The sequence below is a fragment of the Pteropus alecto genome, unplaced genomic scaffold (genome assembly GCF_000325575.1).
Source record: "Pteropus alecto unplaced genomic scaffold, ASM32557v1 scaffold5, whole genome shotgun sequence".
NCBI classification, from domain to species: Eukaryota; Metazoa; Chordata; class Mammalia; order Chiroptera; family Pteropodidae; genus Pteropus; species Pteropus alecto.
Window position 1 is genome coordinate 7009904 of NW_006441953.1, and position 6408 is coordinate 7016311.

Genomic DNA, 6408 nt, shown 5'->3' on the forward strand with positions numbered 1-6408 from the left:
CCCTCTCTCTCTTTCTCCTCCTCTCTTTTTCCTCCTCCCTCTCTCTTCCTCTACCCCCACCCCTCAATGTCCTTTGATGAAAACCAGGAAATATGTTGTCCCAGATGCTGCTGGCAGCCATCTTCGATCACGAGAGAAACCTGCCTCATAATAAGGGGAAACTTATTGGTTCAAGGCATTTAAAGAAATCTCTGCACAGTAATTAGCTGACCACTAAGCTGAGCAGAAACTTTGGTGGCGATGACAAAGAGTACAGAACTTACAGGATTCATTCAGCAAAATCATGAAACAATAAGGTACAACTGAAACCCAATCTATGGCACAATTGTGCATCAAGTCTCATTGTCACCTCTTGTATGCACACATCTTGCAGTTGGGTTCAGGTGTAATCCTCTATGGCAAGGTACTTATTAGTTACTTTTGGCAAAGTTTTTTTTTTTTTAACTATAACTTCCCACTTGGCACAGATAGGGCTAGGTATACCTAGACAGTTAAGTCTAGGTGTAACTTTCTCTGTGACACAATCTGTGTATCCTATAGTGATTGAGTGCAGGGCTGAATACATTGCTTTTGCTTAATGTGTAACATTGATTTTTTACAAATTGCATATGCTGTGTAGTTACTTCATTTGTATTCTTCACAAAATTGCTTGAAGATAACACGTTATATTCTGCTATAAAATAAGTGCTCAAAAAAATCACCACTGTACAAAATTTTTAATTTTTTCAATATATATATACATAACTTTGGAGAAATGATTTGTTTTGCCAAAGGTCTCTTCACTTTTGTAATATCACTTAAATTAAAAGTTCCAATCTGTGTTTAAAACATTTAATTTATAAAACTTTACGTTCCACAAATTTTTCAAGAATACATCTGTTGAATAAAGCAAGATACACAATAAGAAACTAAGATAGATTTTCTCTAAATAAGAGCTACTCTGAATTTTCTGGTTTGCCAGGCATCAGAAGCAATAGAACCTGGCAGAGACTATTAGTCCTGAATTGGATGAAACCCAAAGCCATTCCCCAAATACCTATAACTTCCAGTTCATTCTTAAAAGCTCTCATAAAACTCGTGGGCATAACCATAAATGGTCACTCTCCCCATTCAATATATCAGAAAATGAATAAATCATGTTCAGTCTATAAGCCTGGCACAAAATATAGTTGATTGCTAAATAGCATTTATACTGAAAAAGCATAAATCCAAATCCAAGAAAAAGAATTTTAACCCTAAGTCTCCTCCAAATAACTAATTTCTAGAAATGCCTTGTTAGTTATTGTCCTACAACATTTAAAACAAGCTTATTGTTAGTTTTGAGAACATTCTTTTATTTAATACTTTTCTCTAATGACTTACATTTTCTAAATATCAATATCAATTTACAGACCATGTTAAAAGCTATGAATATTGAATAGTAATCCTTTTTATAGTATTTAGTTCCCAACAGAAATTGGTATGGAAGATAGCCCGACTACAGTGGGCTCTGTTAGCTCTTCTAAAAAAAATTTTAAGTGTAGAAGAAAAATCTTTTAGAAACATTGTTATATAGTTTTAAATTATGTAGAATGGTCACTAAAAACACTTTGGAAAGTGTTTTAGAAACATATAAAATTAAAATCTGATAAAGAAATGTTTTTAACTAGTAGCTATACTACCAGTTGGTCAGTTGAACATGCTAAAAAGCTAAATGAGTGTTATGAATCAATTACATACAAGAGATCTCATTTACAATGTGCCCTGTTTTATTACAATGCCAGCTTATCCCAGGATCCCAGGAGAAGTTCTTTGCTCTCCTTCATGAATACCATAAAGGAAATTTTAAAAAATTATAAAAATAAATAAACATTTCTAATATAATCTACAAGTTACAAAAAAATAAGTGCTGTGATGTGACTGCTCAAATAAATGGCACAACTAGGGAACTAGAAAGCAAGGGCAATTCCTCCGTCGGTGGAGATGAATAAAGCATCTTACGTCCAAGGAGTTTTAAAATTTCTCTTTTAAATTCTCTTCAGAAAACATATTTTGGAGGAAATTCACGTTTGCCCAGAGGAAATCTTTCAGATGCAAAATTTACAAGAGTATAAACCTTCAATCAGGGCAGTAAAAAGAGAAATAAAAATTATATGAATAAACAAGGGAGTTATCCTAAGGATTATTTAAAGCCAAGACTGGCAAATTTCCATATTTTCATATTAACGTACAGAATGTATACTGGTAAAGAAATGGTTTAATGCCCATCTTTGAACCAACTATTCTGGAATCCGTTCCACCATCACTAAAAGAAAATATGGAATCCTTAAACTTTCAGGAACACACTTCTTATTAATATCTATCTAAAATCCATCATCTTTCAAAGGCCATTACTGGGGCCATCATCTCCGGCAGACCTGCTTCTAACCCTGCTGTCCACCTTGGCCCAAGTGATTTTCTCCAATCTTTGAATTCCACATATAAGTCTATATGTTTCTTTCTTGCAGTGCATTAGTATTTTTCCCTTTTCCAGTCAGAGGCACAGTGATGTAACAGTTATGAAAAGACTCTGCAGACAGACAAACCTGACTTCAAACCCTCACATGTCACTTGAGCTAGTGATTTAATCTCTCTGTGCTTCAGTTTTCCTAAGGTGTAAAATTGGAAAGAGAGCAAAAATAGTACCTCATAATGTCACTGCAAGAACTCAAGAAGATAAAACATTTGCCTGCCCAACAGTTTAAGAGTCCATTAAGACCAACCACTGCTACTGTATTGTGATCACTTGCACGTATTTTTATCCCATATTAAATTATAAGTCCTTTCTGAAACAACACAGAATACAAATAAATAATTCCTTTAGAATATTATTTACTTTTCCTAAAATCAATTGTTATTTGTTCATTTAAATGGAGATTAATTCTTCCAGAACACTGTATTTATTTGCCTCCTATATTTATTTGTTAAATGTTCACTATATTCCACCAGTCTTTCAGTAGAAAAATACAGAGACAAAAGAAAGAACTTTCTGCAACTCAGGGGTTTGATTTTTATGTTTGTTTGTAATCTATAAATTTAAAGGACTGAGCTATACACTCTCTAAGACATCTCTCAATTCTCACATTCTAGAAACCTGTAATATTCATTAGAGCCTAGTCATTCTTGCTCTGTGCTAAAGTTACGCCTTTTTAGCTTTGCCAGTATTCCTTGCTTTCTTGCTTAAACGCCCTCTTTCCTTTCAAAATGTCATTTATGGTTTGCATTTTCTGGATTGCCTTGTTTCTTCACTTTCACTTTCTTTGTTCAATTCCTTAAATAACATTTAGATACCTTGTTTTAATCATCAAGAGCTATTGCTAAAAATTATATTGTCATATACAACCAGGGAGGGTGGTCTTGTTTTCTAGATGGTTCCTAAATATGCCATCTTTAAATCACCTGTTAGCCACTTAATGGGAGACCTTTAGAAGAAACAGGTCATATGCAAACTCAAATCTATGAAATATTTGCCTAGCAAAAAATTATTTGGCCCGAAGAATAAATGACTCAGATGAACACTACCAGTTTTACCTTGGCACTACTTTCGTCCCCAAGTCATTGTGAGCTTACAGATGGTCTTAATTAAAACAAGTAGTTTCTAATTTACAACACAGGAAACATTTAGAATTTGTTGCTGAGGTAGAGTTAGTGGAACCTAGTAACCCCAATCTCACCCCCAGACAACTACCTCCATGACTTTAATTCATTTGTACAGATTCCTGATGTGTTCATAAGTCTTTTTTATTGCAAGTATAATACATTTCTACTGCACTTAAACTTAAAAAAAATGTTGACAGAAAGACAGCATATCGAGTCAATATTTTTCTACCTCGTGTCCTTAAGTTGTGTCAAGCTTACAATGGGAGCTGAATACAAAAACCAAGAGGCCTGGGTCTGAAATATTAATGGCTGATGAGCTTCACCTTTCATATCAGCCACATTCTCTAACTGTGACATCAGTATCCTGAGCCTTTACAAAGTGGAATACTGCTTGCTTTGCACATGCTTGCAAGCTTGTCATCCAGTTTCTTCTACAAACACTCCAATAGCTGCTGTGTTTCACAGTCACGTTTCCTCAGCTTTGTGTAACAAGGAGCCAATTCTACCAACAATTTTTCTAATAGTCTATTCTGCTTGAAAGTCTTTGGCCTCATTTTTTAAAAGGCAAACCCTAACCTTAGAATAATGAATGTCTTTAACCCATATACATTCCACTTCACTCCCTGCAATAATCACACACACCAACACATAATTCGTCAAAGTTTTTCAAGAGGTGAGGGGATGGGGTTGAAGGTCAAATTAAGAATAGTAGTTTTATGGTCTGGGAGACTAGCCAATATTAGTGTTCATAAAATGGAGCTTGAACTAGACAAGACTTATGATATAATCCCAGAAGACCAGAAGTCACACGATATACTTGAATGATTTTTCCCTGTTACTAAAAACTCACATCTATGTAAAAGGTACCTTGATACTGACATTATTTAGATATTCACACTTTTATGAAAACAAATGTAAGTGATTGGCTTATTTATTTCACTAAAGCTTTCTTAACTCTTTTACTTTCAGAGTTTGAGAAGTTATTTACACAAAATACTTATTTATTACTTCAACTTCTCAATATTAACTATCTTGCTTAAAATATTCCTTCAACTAACAGTTATATTCATAAACTAAATAAAAATTTTCTATGTAGGAGGGGAGAAAAAAATAGGAGCTCAGAAAGAATATCACCTGAAAATTAAGCCTTCATCTCTTTTTGACCACATGAGTCATCAGGCCATCAACACATGTGGAAGAAATTGATCTGTGAACGTGGAAGGAAAAGGTCTAGGAACCAAGTCTGCTTCTGGGATGAAAGGGGCTTCTGGGTGCAGCTGTAACTCTGCCAAACCTTTGTAGGACCAGATAAGTTACTCTGTATTCTAAAGGGAATATTTTCTTAAAACCTGTACCCAATTTGTAGGGTTCAAATTTAACTCTTCTAAAGTGGAGAAGAGCCACAAAGATGATTAAAGGATTGGAAAGTAATATCTATGGGGAAAGATTAAAGGAACTGAGATTATTGGGCCCGGTGAAGGGAAGACTGATGGATGATTTAATAACATTCTTAAGGTATTTGATCAGTTATTCCAGTGACCAGCTGTTCTCTATCTATAATGAGTACAGAACCAAAGGAAATAGCCTTAAATTCCAATATGAAGGACTTGGGTTAGATCTAAGAAAGATTCCTCAGAGAATGAGGTTATTTAATATTAGAATGGACTCTCTAAAAGTCTTCAAGTCTGACTTAGAGGACCATCTTCCTGGAGTTGGGAGTTATGGTGCTTAACAGAAAGTAGAGGGATAAATTCTCCTGAGTTCCTTCTATACCTATACGATCTATGATTTTGAGTCAAGTTCTCTAATGCACAATTACTTATGTAAACTACAGTACTGGAGACAGTGAAGTTAGAAGTCAAAGTCAAAACGGGTCTGGAAGATAGAGCTCTTTCCTACCTAAATGCTTCTCAGATCTTACATGAAGTGGCCCTGGACTATACAAACCGGCCTTTGTTGACCTTACACTCATACGAAAACACTCTCCTCTTTACCTACCCTGGAATAGGCAGAAGGATATAAAAAGAAAAAAAACAGAAGCAGATTTTTTTTTTCTTCATCATGAAGAATAGCCCAAATATAGACATTTAACTCAAGTCAAGTTAAATTAGGAATGTACAATGGGAACGCATAGTGTCTTTACCACAGATTATATTTTTCCTTTTTCCAATATTTTAGTATCCATCAAAATATCAGGAAGGGCAAAATAATACCTGTAAAGTTCACAGAATTTATGAGAGAAAGTGTCATGTCGCCCTGCAGGCCTTACTATGACTATGTTTCATGTAAATGTACTTACAAGACCTCACTGTTCCCTTTCTATTGCAGTAATTTGCAACAATTTTAGGGGACTTTACAAAGTGAATAAAAAGGAGCTGGAGCATCTGCAATTCAAGGCATTTAAGCCTTAACTCACAGACAGCAGCCCTGAGAATAATTACCAGAGCCTAGTCATTTTCTGCTATACTGCACATGAAAGGCATGCTATCATTTTTTTTTAAATACCCCAAGATGCTATATTTTTAGAACTGTTATCATTCCTCACTCAAGTGATTCAATAACTATAGCACTTGCTATGTGGTCCCCAAAAAAGCTTACATAACTAAACGTATATAATGTTATATAGGCACTCAGAATTAAGTGTCTTAGGCAGTGTGTTGCTTTACAGAATGTTTGATGAAGAGCATAAAATAACTCTTTTAAAATTGATTTCCCAGAAATTCTTAAGCCTATGATACTATAAAGCACAATAAATGTGTGAGACTTGAGAAAAATATTTTGTGTCATGAT

At 34.6% G+C, this 6408-nt stretch overlaps 1 protein-coding gene across 2 annotated transcripts in view; it reads right to left on the minus strand.

Moving 5' to 3' along the window:
- The window catches only part of COL25A1 (collagen type XXV alpha 1 chain), a 404747-nt gene that overhangs the window by 348003 nt on the left and 50336 nt on the right, over positions 1-6408 (minus strand). The window lies entirely within an intron of this gene.